This window comes from Parus major, chromosome 3, assembly GCF_001522545.3.
Source record: "Parus major isolate Abel chromosome 3, Parus_major1.1, whole genome shotgun sequence".
Lineage (NCBI taxonomy): Eukaryota > Metazoa > Chordata > Aves > Passeriformes > Paridae > Parus > Parus major.
In genome coordinates this window covers 16598619-16621896 of record NC_031770.1, presented here as the reverse complement: position 1 = coordinate 16621896, position 23278 = coordinate 16598619, and the positions used below count along the sequence as shown (strand labels likewise).

The following is a 23278-nucleotide window of genomic DNA, read 5'->3' as shown; positions in this document are numbered from 1 at the left end:
TATTTCTAAACAACTCATCCTGAGTGTTGGACACAGACTGGTGTGCTGCAGTCAGGAATTCAGCTACTACGGTCAACTGACTGCTTTCCAAGAATACTCATTAAAAAGTACTGCTGTAGACTCTACATTCAAATCCTTACTGAATGCTGGGCTTTCTTACTGGTTAATAAGAAAGGATTCATCTTCTGGAGAATGTAAATGAGTAGAGGTAGGAAAAGACCAATAAAAATTCCCCACCAGGCTTTTTCCAGAGTTTTCAAAAAACTACCTTCTACTATCTAGAATACATTTTAATATCAGAAGTTCTTTGTACAGCTTCCCTTGTTTCTCTTAGGCTTACTGTGTCTAGATAAATTCTATCTTCACTGTTTTTTTTTTTTCTCTTCTAAACAGCTATAAATTTTATCACAGGCTTCTTTAGACATCAACTATCTTAAAAATATCAACTGCTCTCTGTCACCAAACAAAATTTTTCATTGTTCCCATAGCTCAGTTTCTCAAAAGTTTTCACTAACATTTTGTGGTTTTGCTCTAAGCTCCCTCCCATGTCTCTAGTCCTGGGCACAAAAATAACATCTTTACTCAAGGTACAAACAACTGCTCTTTGCTTCTGAACACGGAAACAGAAATCATATTTAATGAGACTGTTTCCACTAGAGTTGTTGTCAGTCTTAAAGATTCCGTGGATTTATAATAAAGGACAGGTAGCACCAGCTGGAGACTAAATGATTTGTAACCCTAAGAGATGCTCAGACAATCATTTTATTTAATTGTCATGACTGGTTGAACATTTCTAACCTTCCAGTTGTGAATAGAGGTTGCTTTGTGCAGAGAAATTACTCTTCTAACAATGACCCATTCATTCTGCTGTGACCACACCAGTGGGTGAAGGGGAAATGCCAGCTTTGCAATGTTTTAAATTATTATTATTATTAAAACAACTGTACTAGGCTATTGGCATATCTGCAAAGAAATAAAACCCTTCCATTTCTTACCTGTTCATGGTTTACAATCATCCTAAATTGGTAGCAGCCATAACCATTAACATCTGATAGGGTTGGTCTATTCATAAAATCATCAGTAAAACCCTCCAGGAGGTCCTGGACAAACTCAAACAGAAAAAGGAAGCCTACAGAGGGTGGAAGCAGGAACAGGTAGCCTGGGAGGAATATAGACAAAATTGTAGCCAGGGATCAGATTATGGAAGCCAAAACCCTGATGGAATTAAACTGGCCAGGGACATCAAGGAGAACAAGAAAAGCTTCAATTGGTAGATTGATGATGAAAGAAAAACCAAGGGAAATGTGGGCCATCTCCAGGAAAGGAGATGAAGGAAAGGAAATGGAAGACTTGGTTACCCAGGTGGGACATGGAGAAGGGTTAGGTCTCAATGATGGTTTTGCCTCCACTTTGACCAGCAGGGGCTCCAGCTATACCAACCAAGTCACAGAAGGCAAAGGCAGTGACTGGGGGAATGAAGAACCACACAATGTAAGGGAAGAACAGGTACCAGAGCATCTACAGAATGTGAAACTGTACAAATCCATGGAACCTCATGAAATACATCCATGGGTCCTTAGGGCACCAGTGGATGAAGTGGCTAAGCCACTATCCACCGTATTTGAGAAATCGTGGCAGTCTGGTGAAGTTTGCAGTTGGTGGACAAGGAATTGGCTGGATGGTCACTCTCCAAAAGTTGTGGTCTGCAGCTCAATGTCCACGTGGAAACCAGTGATGAGTGGTGCTCCTCAGGGGTCCGTTTGGGGACTGATGTTGTCTAACACCTCTGTCAGTGACAGGGACCATGGAAGGAATGCACCCTCAGCACATTTGCTGGGGACATGAGCTGAGTGGTGCTGTCAACATGGTGGAGGGAAGAGATGCCACCTTGACAGGCTTGGCCCGCATGAACCTTATGAAGCTCAACAAGGCCAAATGTAAGGTCCTGCACCTGGATTTTGGTATCCATCCCTGGAAGTGTTCAAGGCCAGTTTAGGTGGGCCTTTGAGTAACCTGGTGTAGTGGAAGGTGTCCCTGCCTAAGGCAGGGGTCTAGAACTAGATGGTCTTTAAGGTCCCTCTCAACCCAAACCATCCTAGGATTCTGTGATTCTACAAATATGAGCTGATGTGTTGGTAAAAATATGTTCAGTCAAAAAATGCTAGGAAGATAAGACACCCATCTCTTTCCACAAGAGGTGACAGATAAGGTGAAAAATGCACAACTGAATGAGAATCTATGGAAGCTTGCAAGCCTGTTCCTAAAACCCAGCAGCAAAGCAACCTTCGTGTGCTCCTTTGGAGCAATGGCTGAGCACAAGAGCAGGAAAAGAAATGGGGCTTTAGCAAGAAGGTGGTGAGGTTTTAATGCTAAAAAATTGATAAACCCCTGTATGAATTCATCAGCATTTGTCCTGAGAAAAGAACAAGTCATTGATCTACAAAGGCAGGGAATGTATTTTTTTTAAAGGAATTACCATATAATGTTTCATAGACCATTATTCTAAACCAAATCCAGAGAAAATACAATACTGAAGTCAGTCTGCCATTGTAGAAGTGGGCTTTGTGTTTAGCAGTTTAATTTTGGCTTTAAAACCAAAGGAGGCCAGTTACTTATTCTGACAAAGCTGCTGTGATTGCCCTTCGATCTCTTAACTTCATCATGAAAACTCAAAAGGAGTTTTGAAACAGACACATTACAAGATTCATTTGACAAAATGAATCATTAACTTCATGTTCTTCTCCATAATCTGGAACTGATGGAGTGTCCAGAGAGGACAGCTGAAGACAGATATGTGCCTCCTATCCCACCAAAGCACAGGAATTCCTCCCTCATAATGGTCCTTTTGGGTTGACCACACTTGTGGTAACTCCAAGCAGGCTGGAAGCTGCTGCAGGCTTTGCTTGGGAAGGGAGAGGAGTTAGGTAAAGCTCAGAAGATGAACTAGCCCAGGGAATTACAGGGGGATTTCATGCATGAATCAGATCATGTTAGGTCAAAGCACACCACAAGAAGTGATGCCTTCAAACCTGAACAAAATGGGACTAAAAGCATTGCTTTGGAATCCTGGTCTGTGACTTGTACATAGATGTAGGAAATTTCACCCTATTAAACAAATTCTGGTTGCATTCATATGTTAACTAATAAAGAGGTGTTCTTGCCTCCATTCAGATCACATTCAAATCATTGAGGAAAGCCCAAAGCTGTTGATTTTTTGGGGAAGATCAGCCTGGTACAGGCTGCAGGAGGGTCTTGGACACAGCAGTTCTGCTTGCTCACAGCTAAATCCATGAGCTTTCCCTACAAAGCTCTTAATTTGTAGCATTTCCAGGCAATTTTTGGAATGGATCTTTCAAGTCACAGAAATAAGCAAGTTACCCTCATTATCACTGCATTACAGCCTCACCCAGGACAGCAATGCTGGTTCACGTGCTACACAAGTAGGTGAGCATGTTCTCTCTGTGTGAGTTAACCTTTAACATAAATCAGCTGAGACTCCGACCCACATAAACTGTGACCTAACAACAGGGCATTTCTTCTTCCCTTCAGTTTCAAACACAGCAGCTTGTCTTTTCATTTACATGAAGATCTTTTACATCAATTACATCTGAATTTTACGCTATAATTAAGATCCCTTTGCACCAAAAAAAATTGGTTCAAAATGCATTAATTAACTACATTAAATAAGCACACAAGAGACTGCCTTGTATTTTTTGTTCCTCATCTAAGAATTCTGTGAAGTCAGATGCAATTCATAAAATTTCTCAGCTTCACAAGAATTTCTCCTTCAAATTCTTAGACATTTTGGATATGTTACTGGCTTCTGTGAGGGCTCTCAAGCAGCCAAAAATGTGTTTCTCTTCCTGCTGTGTGTACCTTTGCTAAATCCTTCACAACAGGCTTTCCTCAAAAGCTGAGAACTTTCCACAGCTAAGGTTTTACCTACAAAGTTCTGCAGACAGACTCTCCTGAGATGCTGACCTCACTTGTTTAATGATTTCTCTCCAGCTACTGCATTCTTACAGCAACTGTGCAAAGAAGTTCTGGCTGGTTGTAAGAACCAGGGAAAGGCTTGTCTAAGTGTATTCAGGGGACTTAAATGTAACAGCAGAGACAATCCTGTTAATCCACAAGGCAATTAAAAGAATTTGTCTTAAGTGTCCAGGATTTTATCTTCATTGTCTCTTCTCCTGTTATTATGTAAAGCAAATTTTTGTTTCATTTAAATTCCTTATTATGGTGGTGACAGATGGGTATAGAAACTATGGAGTAATTGCAGAAGGGTATCGTTAGTAGGGAAAGACAGAAAGGAATGCTTAGTTGGAAACAGTGATCTTCCATAATTCATCAAAATGCCAAGATTGCTGAATACTCACTTCAAAACACAGAGCCTTTGCTGCTATTGCACTTTACAATGGGTTTGTCCAAATGGGAGTATTGTGCAGAATTCTGTTTTACTGGTTTCTAGTGTCTTTAGCACAGAGGAAATAAATGATGAAGAATTCCCCATGCTCATCAAAAAAAGGCCCTTTGCAAAGCTTACTGGGAATCTTTGTGCAAGAAAAGGGAAAGGTTGGAAGCTACGACCACATGAAACACAAATCATAGTCCATGTTCAGAATACCTGGCTGGCAGCACCCAAAATTCTGGAGGGATAAATCTGCTAATGCCATATTGTGTGTTCTCCCTCTGCACTGCCTGCTTAGCTCCTCTGGGATGGAAGGAAAGATAAGGGCAGCCTTTGGCTTCATGCCTGTCATTGCCATGACATTACCATACGTTCCCTTCAGCATTGTGTATGTCTCCCTTTACCTCGCAGCAGCAGCAGCATCAGTTACTCAACAGGAAACGTCTTGAAATAAGCCTCTCATTTGAGGAGTCTGCCAAAATGAAAACACTTTTAGAAAGAGAAAACTGATCTCATAAACAGAAATAAATCTGAAATTAACTGAAACCAAAACCACATGCTTCCCCCCTATGCCCCCATCCAGGTCTCTGGATGTTGGGAACCTTAAGCTCCATTCTCAAACTAAATTAGACTCGCAGTCTGAAAACTGACCTCAGACGCAAACTTTGGTGGAGTGGCTTGAGATGATGTGTTCTGTACTTAGATATAAATGCACAACTTTAGATCCCCTGTACTCACAAGTTGTTTCCTAGAAACAAAACCTTATGATTTTCCATTCAATTAGATTGTGTATTTTAATTAATTCTCTAGTCTTTCTCTGGAAGCAAATCATCAAATAGAAGAGACATCTGCACTGTTCTAATTGACTTAAATAGAAATAATGAATGTACAACCTTTGGGTTGTACAACCTTTGGGTTGATTTGACACCTGGATTGTTTCTCACTGAGAAAAATAATTCATCTGTCCACAAGCAACTTTTGGGAAGAGTGTGGTAATTTCATCAAATAAGCATTAGGAAAAAAAACAGGCTGGATTTACACACATTTACTGAGTAGAGCCTCTACTACATCCACTGTTAGGGCTTCACTTTGAAGACTGAAACGAAACAGCAACAGATTATTTATTTCTGAGATTTCCATAATAGAGAAGGGAGGATCCTGGTCCATGTATTTAGCTATAGACCATCTAGGAATTCTTCTGAGTAAAATACACCAGGATTTGCAGTTGCCACCTTTACTCCCTCTGACAGAAATAATTCCACTGAATTTTTTTTTTTCCCCAAGACATTTGGTTTACATTTTATTAAAAGGATAAAGTGTTATATCTAGAAAGCAAAAAGCCTTTTCAAAAAAGAGTACCTTGAACTAATTTTTACAGAATACAGACCATTTACTTCACAAAATTAAACTCTTGTACTTGGAATTTCATGTACAAAACACAAACCTTGAGAACAATTCCCATAAGGATCCATTTAACAGGCTTCATTATGTGGAAAGGGTATAAAGCAACCAAAAACTTAAAATGGCTGCTCGGCATTATATTGTTCCATGGCTGCAAGTGTGATTTACAACTATACATTTTCTGCCCTTGTTTCTTTAGCTTAGTGCTGAATTATAAATGAACAACTGGATCCTGGCATTCTTCTTCAGGTTCGAAAATAAAATTAACCTGTTTGAGGGAAACTTTTTAAACACATTCAGCCAATGAATTCTTTATAAGGAAATGCTTTATTTGAAGAAAAAAGACCCCAACCTATCTCAGACCTTTCCATTTTGCTTTTAAACAAAGAGTAAAGATAGTAGATGTAAAACCAGGCCAAACAGTTCTATGTCAGCTTGTTTGATGCAGTTCAAGTAACTGTAGATAACCAATTCACAATGCTTTGTGCGAACAAATATTTACGCAATGAAAAGGCAACTGGTTTGCTTTGGCTTGATTTGAATTTAGACGTGCAGTAATCCACACTTATCCACACATGTTAGGTATTTGACAACATGTGAAGTCTTTAAAATCACTTTCTGTCTGCCTGACAACATAAATCTTTTTGTCTGCTCAACACTTGCAGTCCATATCTGTTATTAAATAATGTACACAAATGCTGCAACAAACGAATCATAAATAATTACTGAGTTTTTTTTTTAATAGATGACGCAAGTCCCTGCCTCAGGGGCTTGCTGTCTACCTCAAAAATGGGCTAAAAAGATGAAAAATTATACACAACACCAGAAATTAGCAGGGGTCTGGCACTGCTCAGTACTAAAGGCTTGAGAGACGATGTTGGTATGAAGGAAGAGGAGACAGAACTGTGAAGTTCAAAGCCAAGAGCACATTAACACCAAAAAGTCATCTAAGTTTGACTTTCATACTGGGTGTGATCTCAAGACCTGCTGGAGGGAGAATCACCAGGTAGCCAGTCCTTGCTGTATTTCGAGCTCTGTCACTGCTAGACCTGAATGTTTATCATTAAACAGATGCATATCTAGAAGGTGTGACCAATCTGAGAGATGCTGTTGTGCTTCGTGTTTGCAGGCCCCCAGCTGAGCATGGAGCTTGTCTTTGTGCCTTTCCAAAAGCCCCAGCATGTGGCCATTTGTGGCTCCATGGGGCATTCCCAAGGATTAAGGCAGACTGGTGGAGATGACTGTCCAAGGACTTTGCATCCTCTGACCACAGCCACCAAAATAGCTCTCGAGCTGTCAACCACAGTCCTGGAGAACAGGGAAGGTTCTTCAGCTCTCTCCTTGTATTACAGGCCTGAATTAGGCTGATTTAGCCCTTTTTTTTTTTTTCTTTTTAGTAAATAAGGCATCAGGATCTGCCAACAACATTCCTCTCATTTTATCTGATCTCATAAGAATTATTTTTAGTAAGAACTGGTTTGCCCTGAAAGAAAGCTATTCTCTAAAAAAAGCTTTGTACATTTAAGACATATGGGACAGAAGGAAGCCTGCATCTAGCATTACTTTTTTCTTTCAGTCACCAGAAAAACCCTGAAATTGCCCTTTTTAGCAAAGAGAAAAGATAAATGGGTTCGTTCTGAATCAAAAATAATAGATATGTCTTGTGCCATTCTTGACAACCATTACTGAAGCCTCATTAGCTCACAGAACATGTGCACAACTCCTACCTCTAAGAAATTTACACAGGTGTAATTCCACCGAAATAACAGCTGAATAGCTGTAGTAGAGTTAGAGCTATTTTTGTCGCTTCTCTCACAAAAATTAATTGAAATAGATACTTAACAGAGGTAGCAGGCAGCCAGTCCCCCTTTCTGGCAATCTTACAAACACTGGAGACAGTGCTTGGGGTCATCATACTCTGTATTTTGGTGCACAGACTTAGTGAATGGCATGCATGTTATGCTTACTAAGCTACTTTGGATAAACATGGAAAAAATCTAGTGGTGTAGTTGTCACAGACCAAAATGGTTTCATGTGCTATGTGATTTGAAGGGAGATTCCTTTGCTGTGTGTCATTTACCTTTTATACATTGCTGCTGTGCAGTATTTCATAACCATTCATTCTCTGGATGCCCACACTGACATTGTTATATACATAAAGCATAAAAAAATGGGAACTCCGTGTTCTTATTCAACGTCACATTATAGTCCACAAACAGCTTTATTGCTCTTTACCATGTTTGGGAACAAAGGCAAAGGGATGACGTATGTCTCACAGTAGAACAATTTCCTTCTCACACTAGGAAAACAGAGCTCCTCTCTTTTACATATGGTTTAAGTACTCATGCATAGCCTTGGGACATCAGGATCTAAGGAGAAAAACCTCTCATGTTTCATATGTAAATCAGTGACAGCCGTGGTCATGTGCTATATAATAAATAAGCTGGCATGGTGGAGTCAGCAAAAATCTTTAATGCTTTAACATCATTTCTCAAGCCATGATCCTGCAAGTCATAAGGATTTTTGAGTAGGTTAGGCCCTGTCGTGAATTAACTGTTGGCATAAGTGATACAAACAGCAAACAGCTTCCTAGATAATGAACTTCTTTGGGAAAAGAAGTGCTTGTGTTTCTCTGGCATACAGCACAAGACCATCTCAGTGATTCCTGCCTTCTCTGGCACACCTGGAGTGCACTCACTATGCCTCAGTCACTGTGAATTCCTTGAATCCACTGACACCATGGGGAGATAATTACAATACTTAGGTTACAACAGGAATTGAAGGTAATGTGGGATCTGTTTCTCCCTCCTGCCCCCTGTGGCACTCTGAAAACACCGTGCGATGCCTCCATGTCTCCATTTCTGCCTTCATGGTGATAATTTCCCCATCCTAGGAAGTCTGAGAGCCTGTAAATGTGTTTAATGTGAACTGAGGTCTTTGGTTGCAATTTTCAAAGCAGATGTAGCCACTTTGTAAAGGAGGTTGTGACATTATGGATAATAAAGATAAGGCTTCCTGTAGCTGAGGTTTTTGCACTCTCCATTTAATTCACTGTTTTCTTACTGAATTACAGTATTCCAACTTTAGCAAGTACTAACGACAGCTAAAAGTTACACTTTTGTAGATGTTCATCTCATCTCAATACTCTGGGATAATTCTAGCCCAACTAACCCAAGGAAAAATGAAGGATACTTTTTTTTTGCCTTAAGAGCATTCACATCCTTACACTGAAGGAGGGACGGATCACAAATGCTGATATCAAGGAGGCAACTTTTGCTGTTCCTTTCACAAGCCTCTAATTTTGACCAAACCTCTGACAATTTCTTTTCAGCCATTCATTAAACAATGGGCAGGCTTGGATTAAACCTGTGTGCTGTGACAGAGAGCAGGGTGAAAATGCAAGGGAAGCAGCCCTGTGACAAGATATTTGGGGTACCTGAAATATCACAGAGCTTGGAAGCAAGGGAGCCTAGGATGAGGAGTAGAAGAAGGAGCTCCTGGCAGCTGGAATATGGCAATGGTGGGGACTAAAACCTGAAAGGAGACTGAGAAACAAGGATGGAGACAAGGAGATGTAAGGCTAAAAGTGCTAAATCAGGAGTGTAAGAAGGAAAAACTAGAGTAACTAGGAGTTGAACACTTCAGAGTTGTGTTAAGAGCTGACACTGTGTCTAGATGGGTTCCTCCCAGAATCTGGAATAGAACCCAAAATTTCTGACTTGCACATTTTTCAATTTTTCCTACTGAGATCTACTAAAAATAATAGACACCTTTTCTCCTTGCATCCTGCACAGGGATGATACACTGCTGCACAGTGAGAGTTGTCTGTGAACCTCTGCTTCAATCTGTGGATCTGGAATTCCTTCCAATAAAACAAATGGAACCGAATATAGTAACGTGAAAGGAAATCAACTTTCTTTCCTTAAAAAGCTAAGAAATTCTTTGATATGCATGTGTTTGTGTATATATATACACACATAAAGTAGTGTGAAGGGAACTTGTAATGTCACTGCCTTCAGAAAGCAGGAAGTACAGGAATGCAACAATCGGAGCTCAACCATTTCTCATCTGCCCTGAGCAATTCCATTTTTATCCAGTCTATTTCTTACACCTAGTGCAGAGATTCCTCCAAGTCCTCTGGTGCTCCACAGTTACTTCAGCCTTTAATTCTTGGGAAGTGTTTGAGTAGTGATAGTCCCTAAGTCAGAGATCCAGTCTCTTCACAATCTGAAGAATCTGGACTATAATTCCATAGCTGGAACTTTTCACCACAGTGCTCAAATAGAATTCAACCAACCCCCAGCTTATCTCGCTGTTCTTCCTACTCTTCCTCTTCTTATTTTTTCTTTGCTTCTTGGGCTTTTATTTCTATTTTTTTTTCACACTTTTTCAACAAAATTGAAAGCATTCTATATTTCTTCATCAGTCTTTTTCTTTCCACCTCTTCTGTTTCTGTGCTTCTTTTCCACAATTAGCTCTTTTTTTTCCTTCTTAATTTTTATTTCTCTCTCCTGTCACAAGAAATGAAGCTTGGATCTTAATTAATTAATCAATTATCTTAATAATTATTTAAACCTGTATTACGTCTTCAGACCACCACGACAGTCACAAGAGTTAATTTTTTTTCCCCCTATAAAAACTGATCCTAGGCAGCCTTCCAATTATGATATCAGTCTTGTAACGTTTGCCTGAATTTGCTGACATCCTGAAAGAATGATCTCAAGAGGTGTATTCTCCTGGCTGAAAGGGCCAGCAATGACACATCACAGTCAGTTGTTAGCCTGCCCACAGCTGATTATTTTGGGGGTTGGAATGGTGCAAGTGGAGAGAATGGAGACCCCCAAGAGGAGAGATCTGGAAACAGCTGGAATAAAGATGTGCAGGAAAGATGAGGGGTTAGGAAAAGAAAATCCAAGGAGAAAAAGGAGGACTTTAAGAGCCCAGAGGCAGAAGCAGCAATAGCCTAGAGCAGAGATTTTCTGAGTGTGATGGAGAACAGGAAAACAAGAACTGATTAACTTTTAGTTATAACGCAATTTTAATCCACGAAAAAGCCTCCTGGTGGTATCAGTATGACAGCCAGTGATAACTAAGGAGATTATAATGAAACAACATAGCCTGCTTTCTTTTCTCCTCAGCTCTGCTCCACCATCTTCCTTATCCATCCCTATTTTCCATGCCTAGACCTGTCCAGCTCCTAGAGGAGTTAACAAGAGCTTTGCCATCAATTCCAGGAGGAGCTGTGAATTATTGTAAATTGAGGCCAGCCTTGGCAACAGGCTCACAGAAGGGCCAGTTCCACAGCAGGAAGCAGAGGATGTGTCACGGACAGTGTTAATGCACTGTCGAGCAATAAAACTACTGGTTTCTGGCATATTATGGAGCAACATGACAAAAAATTGCAGAATCCACAATATTATCCTACCCACAGTTTTCTACTGACCCTAATTACAGTTCTGTTGCTCAAGCTATATAATTTGATTTTCAACAGCACAACAAAAAGGCAGGAGCTCAGCAGTTCCCAGAGCGATTGCACAGTTTGCTGGACAAATGTGTTTTGCTTATGGTCAGGACTTAGGTGAATAATTAATTAGATAATTAGATGTCCAAACATGTCTCCAGTAGGTCTACAGGGCAAGAACAGTTAGTTAGGGCTGGCATGCCTGGATGCCACTCCAAATGTTGAAAGTTGCTGGTAGCTCTTTTCTCTAATGGCAGGCAGTAGATCCAGTGGAGACCACATTCATTCCAAGAGTAATTTTCTTATCTTTAGAGATAACCAAAGGCCTGAGCACCACTGGCATGGTGGCACTTGGCCCTCATGCATATGACAACAAAAATATCTGCTGGAAAAGGAAGATGCCATTTTACTTACCATGTGTATCTTGTTTGGACCTTAATGCATTTTGCCTTCCTCTTATACATACGGGTGTATTTTTGTTTATTTTGCCACTGAAGTCCCTAATTTTTATTTTTTTTTTGTCTAATTGCTGTTGACACACAGCTGTCATACACCACGAGCTGACTCTGCCAGATGAGCACTGCTGTGGAACAGTCAAGAGCTGCCACCCTCAGCTAACCTGTCCTTCTGAAGGAGGTTTCCACTTGAGGCAGCAGGAAGTCTTTTCTTCCACCCCTGCAGAGACATCAATGCAAACCCAGTCAAAAATTCAGCTAAGGCGAATGTGAGTAGACAATCAGGCTTTCCATGAGGAAACTGAGGTGTGACACTCTCTTTACACCCAAGGTTGCCTGGTGGCAATAACCTCCAGCAAAGCAGCAGGTGGGAAGCCAAGGCAGCCACTTCTGTAGCTGTTGCAGCAAAATCCACCAGAGCTCATCTCTCAACATGGAGTAATGTTCTTGGCATTAGTGGGAATCAGGCTTCCTCTGACTGAAGTAAAAAGTAGCAAGGGACATGATTTTAGATTGTTACTGATTTTGTTTCGCTTTCAAAGGCAGGAAGATTAAAATTTGAATTCTAATTATGTGCCTTTTCTCTAAGTCACAGCAGCTAACTAATTCCCATCAGTGCTTTCCCTAAGATCAGAAGCGAAGTTGTTACTAAAATATATTTTTTTCAATTCCAAGCCAGTCATATAAGTACATTGACTAAGATGAATCAGTTCCATGGTGCTCTCATTCTGTGTTTAATAATAAAATAAAACCAAAAATTACTAATGAAATCCCAAATCCTGCAGTGTATTGAAAATTGCAGACTGTTGTGTGAGCCTGACCCCAGCTTATGTTTGTCTGCTGAAGCACGGTAAGCACACATGATATTATAGAGCAAATAAGACACACAATTAAGGCAATACATTCAGGAAGATAAAACTAATAAAAGGTTTAGCTATTCTCAAAAATAATGTGCTCAGTAGAAGACAATCTCTTGAAGCATGTGGAATGATTTAACATAATACATTTCCATGCTTAGATTTTCAAAACTGCAAAATACAGACATTTATAGGTATGTGTCTCAAATGTAAAATAATCTTTTTGGAAGGAGAAGACAGTATCTTTTTCTGACACACTGAAGTGGAATAATGTTCATTGTTTATGCATTTGCTCAAGCAGTGGAATTTTACATGGCTAAACTTCACTTTGTCAGATGTATATCAGTTTAAATTAGCTCAAAATCCAACTCAACATTCATTTTTAGATCACAGTCTTCAGAGGAACTGATTTACCAGGGTGCCTAAATCCAGATGCACTACAAATAAGCCAGGAAAGACAAATAAGCCTCTTGGCATAAAACAAATGAGCCAGGGGGAAAAAGAAATGTGAAAAAAGGAATAGCTTAGGGAAAGTAAGAAAAAACCTGCCAGTGGGAAGAATGCACAGTTTCAGATTCCAGACACTACCCCACTTGGATTTCCTCATGTTCCACCTTCCCTCCAGCCCTTCCTTTTTTATTTTTATTCTTTTTCCTTTTTTTACCATTGCCTTCTGGACCACCTTCCCTGCTCAAATCCATCATCTCTCCAGTTTTGTATTTGCTTTCCTTTTAAAACCACATCTCTTTAACAAACCTTATAAACCATTTGGAGTGCCTGAATGAGAATAGTTTGGAAGGACCAAAGAGCTTTGGGCATTGTGTGAGCAATGGTAGCTGCCTGGGTATGCTTCAAGCTCCCAACAAATACAAAAACAATCACCCCAAGAATAGGATCTTAGAAAGGCAGTTAAAAGCAGACCCTTATCATTCTTCTGCCAGGTATGCTGGTTTGCTGATTGTGGAGCTGTGATGACTTTGTAGAAGAGGAAAGTTTATAAAAGAGGAAAAAGTGAAGGAAAATTTAAATGTTTGTATTATACTAGTCCTATCAAGAAACAGTGGTCAAGTGTTAGAATAACTACCCTTTAAGAAATTTGGTATTAAAGGTAAAATACTACTGGGCAGAGACTAGGTCTCCTTAGCTGGAGACAACAGAGAGAAATCCTTCTTCCTGCACAAACTTTCTATTAATGGTGGCTAATTAATCTGGTACTTGGTTAAAAATTTAACATATTTGTCAGGTCTGACTCAGTTCTTATTCATCACTATTTAAGAACACAATAGTGTCTCATTTCCATCCATGTTCATGTAGTCTGGCTTGTATAGGGAGGTAAATTAACTCAGAGAAGTTAGATCTCTTAGATCATGGAGAAGAAAGAGTTTTATCAGGTAGCCCTGAGTGTAAGACAGTGCCACATATATTACCATTATATACTGTATTTCATTTTGCTCCTTTTTTTTCCTATCAGACTCCCTAGAGGCCTTAGTTTGTATTCATTCACTCTCTCAAACGTCTTCCCAGATGCTTAAATCCCACTTCTGTTATTGCAGTTTCTTTTAAATTTGTCTGGATCCCTTGTGCAGAGTCAGGACTTTACTGTTCCTTAGCTCAGCATTCTCTTGGCTGGACTCCAGCTCAGGTAATTATATCCAGGGTTCTCTCAGACTTCTCTCTTTAGCTGCCTTTGGAGAAGTTATTCTTCCTTTTCTTTTTCAAGCTGCTTTATAGCACTGCAGATCCTGGGACCTGATGGGATGTGTATTTTGGAGAGGCTGTGCATTATGCATTAGGGGTGAACCAACACCTTCCGCAGTGGGACTGAAAGTACTGACACAGCTTCCTTTCTTTTTCATTTCAACGCTATTTTAAGTGGGCAGTTGTCACACCAAGCAGAAGCTGAAGGACAAAAATTTGGTCCAGATGAATCTGTTGCTGCTATTTGCATGTGGAGACTTCACCCTCTAATTTCCTATTCTGAATCTAGCCTGGATTTGTTCAATAGCTGTTCAGTGGCTTATGTCACTTGAGCCGGTTGTCACAAGATGCTTGTAAAAATAGATTCCTCACTTATTGGGAGAAATATCAATACAGAGGCTAAAGAGAGAACAAGTACTGCTAGAGGTAATGCTGCTACATCAACCAGCAGGAAAATTACAAAGAAAAGCAATAGAAAACTTAATTTTGCGATGCCTGTGTTGCAATGCCTTGTTAACCAGCAGCTTGTTAACCAGTTGTCTCTTTCTTCTATTTATCTTATGCTAGACCAAAGACAGTTCAGGGTATCCTTCCCAATGAGAAGGATTCACACAGAATCACCAGGAGTCTAAAACATGTAAGAGAGAAAAAATATTTTCCTTCTTAACTTATAAGCATGAACCATAAAGTTAAGCAAATTTCTGCAAGGAAAAGAGATCTATAGTAAAAAACAAAATAAAGAATCATAATTGATCTACTTACTAGACACTGCTCATTTCCTTCAGGATATGGGCATGGGAACTGGCTGCAAGTACTTATGCAAGCTCATGTAACTGCTCACTGCTGTGCAGTTCTTCCAAGGCAAAGAAAAGGATCTTCACACATCAAACAAGTAAACTCTGATCAATTCTCACTCCCTCACCTTGGAGGAATTTGAGTTGTTGCTATCAGCAGAATTTTAAGCTGTTCCCTAGTCTGGGCAGAACTGCTGCACTCAGAAAAATCTTGGGAAGACAAATTATTCAGGAGAGGTCAATCTGAGCTCACAAGAAGCTTAAAAACTGCTTTCCTAATCTAAACTTGAAGGTTTTACTTTCACCATGGGCAATCTCTCAGGGAAGGAACATCAGAGAACGACCTCATCTACATGGCCTCACTTGGAATGGAGATAGGACCAAATTACCTCCAGAGGACCTTTCATGCCCAGTCTGCACCCACGGGGAAATCCTTCACACCATGGAAATTCCTACCAAGGAAAAACAATAAAAGAAACAGCCATCAGATGCAAAATAATATAGACTATATTCAATATATTTTTGTTTTCTTTCCCCCCCAAATCTACAAATTTTAAAAGCTGCCAGGTCCAGCTCAGGTTTCATGTTAAAAAATACCATTTATACCCAGTGAGGCCGTGACTGAACTTGGATCATTCGGTGAATTAGGTTCCCCGGAGAAGTCACAACCATCACAGCCTTCATGTGACAATGTCCAGCCAGCTGAGATGGTTTCTGCACTTGTCCCAGAAGTGAATAGAGGGGAAGGGAAGGAGCAGGGGTCTGTAGAAGTGTACATCTGGAAGTTTAACTTGACCCTGCTGCAGAGTTAAGTTGGCACAACCTTTGTACAGTTTTGATGGCAGGACTTGGCCAGTGCAAAAATAGCTGGCACCAGGTTCACTTTCCTCCCCCTCTGCTAAACAGCCCTTTCATGCAAAAAGAAATTGACCCCACTGTACTCAGTAACATTTTTATCCTCCCTCCCCTGCAGTTCAGGGGTAAGTGAGCAGTCATAAATCCATATTTAAAGTTCTGTTGACTGCTTTAGAACTTGGGCAGTAAAGGAAATAAAGTAAGCACATAAGCATTTAGCCCTTGCACTGTTAAACATGGCATCTAGTGCTGGGGATAACTAAAAGCATGGTTGACTAAGGAACCTAAATAAAACTGTAAGGCACTACTATGTGATTTATATCACATGGGTTTTTCTGTAATTTTTGTAAGTGGAAACCAGGATTGGGTGCAGGACATATTTGCACAAGACAACAAGAACAAACTTATTTTAGGATTCTTACTGTAATCAAAGCATTGGCGACAAGGAAAGAGTGAAACTATAGAAACATACTTGAGCATTTTTATGAATTTTTATGAAGGAGAAATATTCAGTCTATACTGGCATCCATGTAGAATGGATGCTGTTGGCTTACATTATACTAGATGATTGATGATGGTGCAACATAAATAGCTAATGAGCAATGTAATCTGTATTATTTCACGCTTGTTTATTTTCAAGAGGTGATACAAGAATAAAGCAAATTCACAGCTTCATAAACTTCAGCATCTGTTTCTTTTTCTGTTTGCAAACTTTAAACATCAAGCAGGTTTTGGGACCTGCAAGCAGGCAAGTATAAATTGCTTCCTCGTGTCCAACTCAGGATTTTCTTTTCAGTCATTATGAGTAATGTCTAATGGAAGAACAGCAACGGTTTAATCTTCCACAGAACCCAAATATTGCAAGTACATTACCAATATTACCAGGTGGTTTGCATTGAACAGTGATATGGATTTTATCAAAGAGAAGCAAAGGCACTAATTGTCTTTATGGAAGCTATGGATCAAATTTTCAAGAGTGCTGACCATGTTATTTGCTGCAGGGTCTTTACACACAGGGCAAGCTCATCATGCTATAATCCTCACCTTATTTTAGTCCTTTGGTAAAAGAGCCTCAATCTGCTCCTGTACATTTCTGCAAATGCAGTGACAATCTCCTGTTCCCAAAATTCGTTAGGACAGCTGTGTATTTTCCTAAAGAAAATGTTGTCAGAGAAACAAAATGAATGCTCGAACTCTACCAGAGAGTCCTTTTTGGCTGCATGATTGCAAATGTTTGTAGATGAGCAAAACTGTTTTGAGTCAAACTTAAAAAAGAATGTGGAAATAACCATTAGCAAGCCAGAGGTGTCTGTGGAGATCATAGAGGAAATATTGAGGGATATTAAGAGAGTGCTTCGATTCAACTGGGAAAGATCAAAGAGAGCCAGATAACAGCCAGGGGACATCAGAGTACCATGAAAGTTGCTGAGGATGTAGGAAAAGCCTGTGTAGTGCTGTGGGACAGAAGGGAAGCTGAATAAGATATGTATGTCAAGAAACATCTCAGGGTGATACAGAAAATCAGAGGACACATCATCATGGCAGAGTTCTCTGAGAAGACCTCACATTGGTGTGAGATGCAAGCCTCAGGATGATGAAGAAACCCAGAGAAGGCTGAGAATTTCTGGGGACACAAAAACCAGTCAGCTAACCTGAGGGAATGCAATCACATCTAGAAGTGTTACAGCTGCTGGGGAGAGCTACAAGGATGTTTGAAATAAGAAAGTCAGAGTGTCCCTGTTTTATGGTGAATAACACATGATGTTGCACATCAGGGACCCAAAAAGGTAAATGAAGAACAATTAGAAATATGGCAAAGAAAAACACATCATATCACAAAAACAAAACAAAACAAAACAAAACCCAAACAACTCATTGCTAGAGAGCATAAGGGAGAATCTGGAAAATGCTTTCAGAAAAAAGCTCCCCAGCCTTAGGAACCTTCTTGGAGCAGCTGCTGAGCTTGAAGAAGGCTATAGTATGTTAGGGAATGAGAGAGCAACCGTAAGGTGCCAGAAACAGTGAAGCAGATTGTGAGCTGAATGACAAATGTGTAAGCTGCTGGTTGCTATAAGGGGCTGCAGTGTCAGGAAATGTTGGAGCCTGCTGTGCTGCTTCTGGAGGCATCCAGGAAGGATGCAAGTTGAAAGAACACTGTACAGGTTGAATAGCATCAAGAAACATCAGAGAAGACCAAGAATACCTTTAAGACTGTTCAGCAGAGGGATCCAGACTAAGGCAGTGAATTATTGGGAGTGGCTAGCTAAGCAAACCAAGGCAAGGCTGTGATCTCCCAAGGGCCCAAAATACCAGGAAAAAGCTTGAGAAAGAATGCAGATTGCCAGGGGGACTGAAGAATCCTGCATATAAACTAGGGACAACTGAAAGCTGTGAGATCTGTCAGGAAGCACAGGGTAAGGTCACAGACTGAAACAACTCAGATGTCTGGTTTCACCATTTGACTAACAGAAGAAAGATGTGACCCAAGATAATCCTGCCTGCTTCTCTTTTGGAGAGCAGAACAGAACCCCTTTCAGTACTGTCTTAAAGCAATGAATGCTTCCTGCTGAACAACCATACAAGGCCATGTATGGAAAATAGCTATCCATCCTATGTCATTGTATGTGTTTAAACTGGGCCTTGGAAACCACATGAGACCAGGAGAGGAAAATAATCTCTTTGGGACAAGGAAAAATCTTAAAGGACTAAATTATGCTTAGGTCTGTGTGCTGGTGCAGGGAGCCTTTCTGCCCTCCTCAGCAAAGTTACAAGCAGGTAAACATCCCCAGTCTTTATCATGAGTTTACAAAATACTGAGAGAGAGAAAAGCAGTGTGGAAAATATGTTTTATTCATGAATTCATCTAACTCCAGAGCACCGGTCCTAAATAGAGTAACATGGCCAATGTATTTATAATTCACAGTGCCAACTGGCTCTGGAGCAATGCCTTGCTGGAGCCTGGGCAGAGCGAGGCCCTCAGCCCCCATCTGGCAACCTGGTTTTACAGAGGAGACACTCTGTTTGAAACCTGCTCCTTGCTGCACATCTTCCCTAGGGAATGCCAGTGCACACCAGGACTGGAGCAGCACAGCTCCTCCCTCCCTCCCTCTAGCACAGCTCAGCCCCATGAGAGACATTCTGCAGTCTGAGTTTGGATGGGGAGGTGCAAGGAGAAAGAAGACAAAGAGTTATTTTTCATCAGATTTGCTGTGGAAGGCTGAAAACAGCCAGGTTTCCAACCTCTTTCCTTTGTTTGCCTTAGGTCTCTCAGTTTCTATATCGGGCTCTGGTTCAGCTTCCATTAGCACTTCCCCATCAACATCACTAACAATGGTTTCCTCACTGAGGGTATCACTAGGATTATAGTTACTGCCAGAATCCTCTGGCACAAAATCACTGTCTGAGTCAGAGCAGAGAAATAATTAACCCTCATGATACTTCTCTGAAGAATGAACAGAATACCTAATAAGATTTATGGGGCCTCAAACTTATCCTGCTCCTAGGGAGAAAACCATCCGCTCGCTGAAGTTCTCATTGCCACCGAGGATGTCCCTGAGTGGACCCAGGAGACATCTTCACCTCACCTTAAGGCAACCTGCATTCCTTAATTGAGGTAGTTACCTTACATGTCCAAACACCAAACCACTTGTTTACTGCTCTGGCCCTGGATTAGATCATGGTTTCATTGCCCAAAAAAAACTATTGGAGTCAATGGATTCTCTGCTTCTGTGAAACTGGCCAGGCTGGAGGCGAGTAGGGATAGACTATCCTACCTGAAATCACCAGCATTTGATTTGCAAATGGCCTTCAAATACTCCTGATCATATTCTTGTTATGTAAGATTAAATTTATCATTCAACCTACAATTTCAGAACTGAAATAGAACAGTTGAAAAATTTTCCCCATGTATGGAGAAGAGTGTTGCCCCACAGAAGAGAAATAAGCACAAAAATATATACAAATTTGCAGGCTTTTGCTGTTTTCAACTATAGAGACAAGACTTTTCCTTCCCTCCAAAAAGTAATCAGTCACTTCAGTGGCAGGCATTTTCAAGCAAAATTGATTAACTTTCTAGGTCCAGAATAATCCCCTCCCAAAAGCTGGTAATATGTCTCAGTGGGGTAGCAGAAGGATAGTACAGTCCTAGCTGGCTGGGAAGGCTCTCTGGAGAAGTACATATGATACAGATTTCTGTCTGCAAAAAAAACAGTAGTCTGCTAAGATCTGGAAGCCTCAAAATCCTTTCACTTCTGCTGGGAATTTAGTTCAAAGCAGCTGCATGTAAATGTTGCATAGCAAATGCTACACTGGCAAATCTTTCTCATGATTCTTGTTTTTAAATCAACAAGAATAAACTAAACTCTATAGAAGAAGAGCTAGCTTTAGGGCAGCCAGTTTTACCCTGTTTTAAACTAAAAGTGAAAACAACCCTAAGGAAAAAAAAAGAAAATATTTTAAATATGTATGAACAACTGCACTGCCCACCCTCACCTCTTTGTGCTGCATAAAGGGGAGACAGATTGGCTGAATCTTTTATACAGAGAGATCTGGCCAGAGATTCATCAGAAAGCATGCTGCTACCATTCCCAGCTCCTGTCCCTCCCAGCCAGGAGTGGGTAAGAGGCAGGGAGACAAAGCAGGAGGATCAGTAGCAGGCTGGGAATCGCCTGAAGGCTTGTCATCTTTCTCCAGGCCCTAAAACAATGAGAGCAGTGAGTATTTCCTCCTCATTCACATCCCTTGCATAAGTTTTTCTGGTTTCTGTTCGACCTCTACACTTCTGCCTCATCTAAAAGAAAAAGGAACTTTGTCAGTAATTCCTGAAGGAGGTAGATCACTTCAACCTTTGACTGACTTACTACTCATTAAAAAAATGAGATCAGTACAATGCTAATGGAGAGAGAAAAACACCTCAGCACAAATGCAATGGTTAGGGCACACTGCAAATCTTGTTAGGAGCTATCTCGTCAACAAAAAGTTACAGGCCTGGCATGGAATTTATGCAGATATTCTTCCTGGCCCCACTCCTAAACACCACCTAGATCTCCTTTCATATTTTTAATCTAATCCAAATCTTATGAAAACACTAACCTTAGAGATTTGAGGTTAAAATTCCACTGCAGACCCAAGACAACTAAAGGGCCGGGTAAATCCTTGCAACCTCCATGACAAGGGTCTTAACAGCAGCACTGTATTGGAAGTAAGGAAGCCCTTCCCAGCACTGATCCCAGCTCTAGTGTCTACTTTATGTGGGTCTGTGAGCCCAGTACTACACAAGCTCTGGATCAGACACCTCTTAGAGGAAGCTGCCATACTGCAGACATCCAAGGAATGTGTGTGCTTGCAGTTGTTCCAGGAATTCACAACACAAATGTCAAGCATCCATTTTGATGCTAATTTGACCATAATTTGGACCTCTACCCTCACCAGGCTTGACCAAGGACAAAACTTGAACAAGGGAGCTTGAGGAGCTTGCAGGGTCTTTATTCTGCTGGCATTCTTGGCCACAGCTGCTCAGCACAAAGTTCTTCTCCTGCTCTAAGTCTGGGAAGGGGTATATGGGGAAACAGCTGCTCTGCTGCAGCTTCCCAAGCTGTGCCAGCCAGGGGTGCTGTGCCTGTCGAGTGGGCCCATGTGCTGGAGTCCTCCTCTGCCTGCAGCCCAGGGAATGGGAGAAGCTGCTGATTCAGATCCATCCCCCTGCTCAGCCCGTCCTACTTCTTGTGGAAATTACCACCTCTTGAGATCTGCCTGCAGAGTAGGCTCCTGTGGACACCCCCTCAGCTACTTCGGTCAACCTGGGCCAGACTTAAATGGATTAAGTAGGAGGTTTTTGCTAGCCCAGTTTGATTGAAGTGGGTTGAGGGGTACGTATACATGCATTTCTGCAAACACATCCTGAGAGGGCATTAATTCCTGGGAAAAGGCAATGACAAGTAGCTGGGACTACCAGCTCTTGTACTGCCACAGCTAAATCAAGAGTCTACTCAAGTGAGGCTGTGCAGACTCAGGGACAGGCATGAATTTTCTTTGCAAACAGTGAAAGCTACTATTTCCCACCAGCTGCAGTTGCTGCTCTCACAGCAGCACAGAGGGAAGGGGAAGTTACTCTCACTTGAGCAGAAAGTCGGCAGGGTTCACCTGCCAGGAAAGTTCAGGCCTTAGCTTTACAGCTGCTCTGTGTCTCTTTCTATAGGCTGAACTGAAGAGGAGGCAATTTCCATCTGATCCAAGCTCAGACATGTAGTTCAGAATTAGAAGTCAAGTTAACTTAAAAATTCGGAAGGCTCTTCTACCCCAGCTGCAGTCACACACCTCCAGAGGACTTGGGAAGGTATCACTGTAAGCATCTAATCTCTCTTGCCTCTTCTGGCGCTTTGTACTCCTCAATTACATCAGCCACGGCAGCATGAACAGCACAGGTAAACCAGCCCTAAGTCATGCCTATCAAATAAAAACCTTTGCTGCTTAAAGATTAATGTAAGAAATCAATGTGCTTGCAGCATGTGCCAACAGATGATCTAAGCCCATCTTAAGCAGGCACAGAAACTTCACGTAATGGTGATACAAAATCTATGAGCAGTTAATGCCGAGAGTGTCTGTCTGCTTCCAGAGTGCTTCAAATGCTGGTTCATGAGCTGGCTACCAGATGTGCTCCTCTTTTCCCTGAAGGCCATCACGAGGACTGCTATTTCATTCTCAGATCTCAACAGCCAGCGTGGTGACAGCAGAGGCTGCTCTCTAACATATGTCTCCTGCATGACAGCACATTCATTTGAATACCTTGTTACGCTGAAGGAACTGAAGTGACCACTTAACAGGAAGGGATGAATCTTTCCAGCTATCAAAACCGAGCAGCTTAACAAGAACACTGTCAGAACAGCATCCAAAAATTAAAGGGCAGTTTCTGTTCAGGACAGAACACGGCCATAGGCAGGGATGACTCTCTTGCCAGAGTGATGGCTATTACTATTTACATGCATACACTCCCTAAAAAAGCAAGATTAGACCATATTAAAGGACATTGTCTCTTCTGATGGTTAAAGCAAACTAGGAAACAATGCTGCCTTGGGCAAGGTCATAGCTGAAATATCTGGCAAGTGTAGATCACGGTGTGACCTGATCAGAGCCATGTTTGGAGTGTGCTCCTTTCACAGGAGCAGAGGCACTGAGGAAAAGGAATGAAGATAGTAACAGGCATCCGTGTTTCACTCTCCCTGAAGCTGTGACTCAGCTGTGACAGGCACCAGGACAGGGCCCTGGAATCCTGCTGCCCACAATACAGCCTTAACTGCCATGAACTGTCTTTTAACAAGAAAGTGTCACCAATATTTAATTATCTTGTTAGG

At 41.1% G+C, this 23278-nt stretch overlaps 1 protein-coding gene across 2 annotated transcripts in view; it reads right to left on the bottom strand.

Annotated features, from left to right (window-relative positions):
* Nucleotides 1-23278, bottom strand: part of ENAH (ENAH actin regulator) — a 123919-nt gene that overhangs the window by 96341 nt on the left and 4300 nt on the right. Inside the window, exons 2-3 of one of the 2 annotated variants that reach the window (XM_033513272.1) lie at nt 16974-17081; nt 15464-15526 (exon numbers count right to left, since the gene is read on the bottom strand). The gene's annotated coding sequence lies outside the window, so the exon portion shown is untranslated. The remainder of the gene's footprint in view (nt 1-15463; nt 15527-16973; nt 17082-23278) is intronic. The other variant, XM_033513273.1, reaches the window with a different exon arrangement.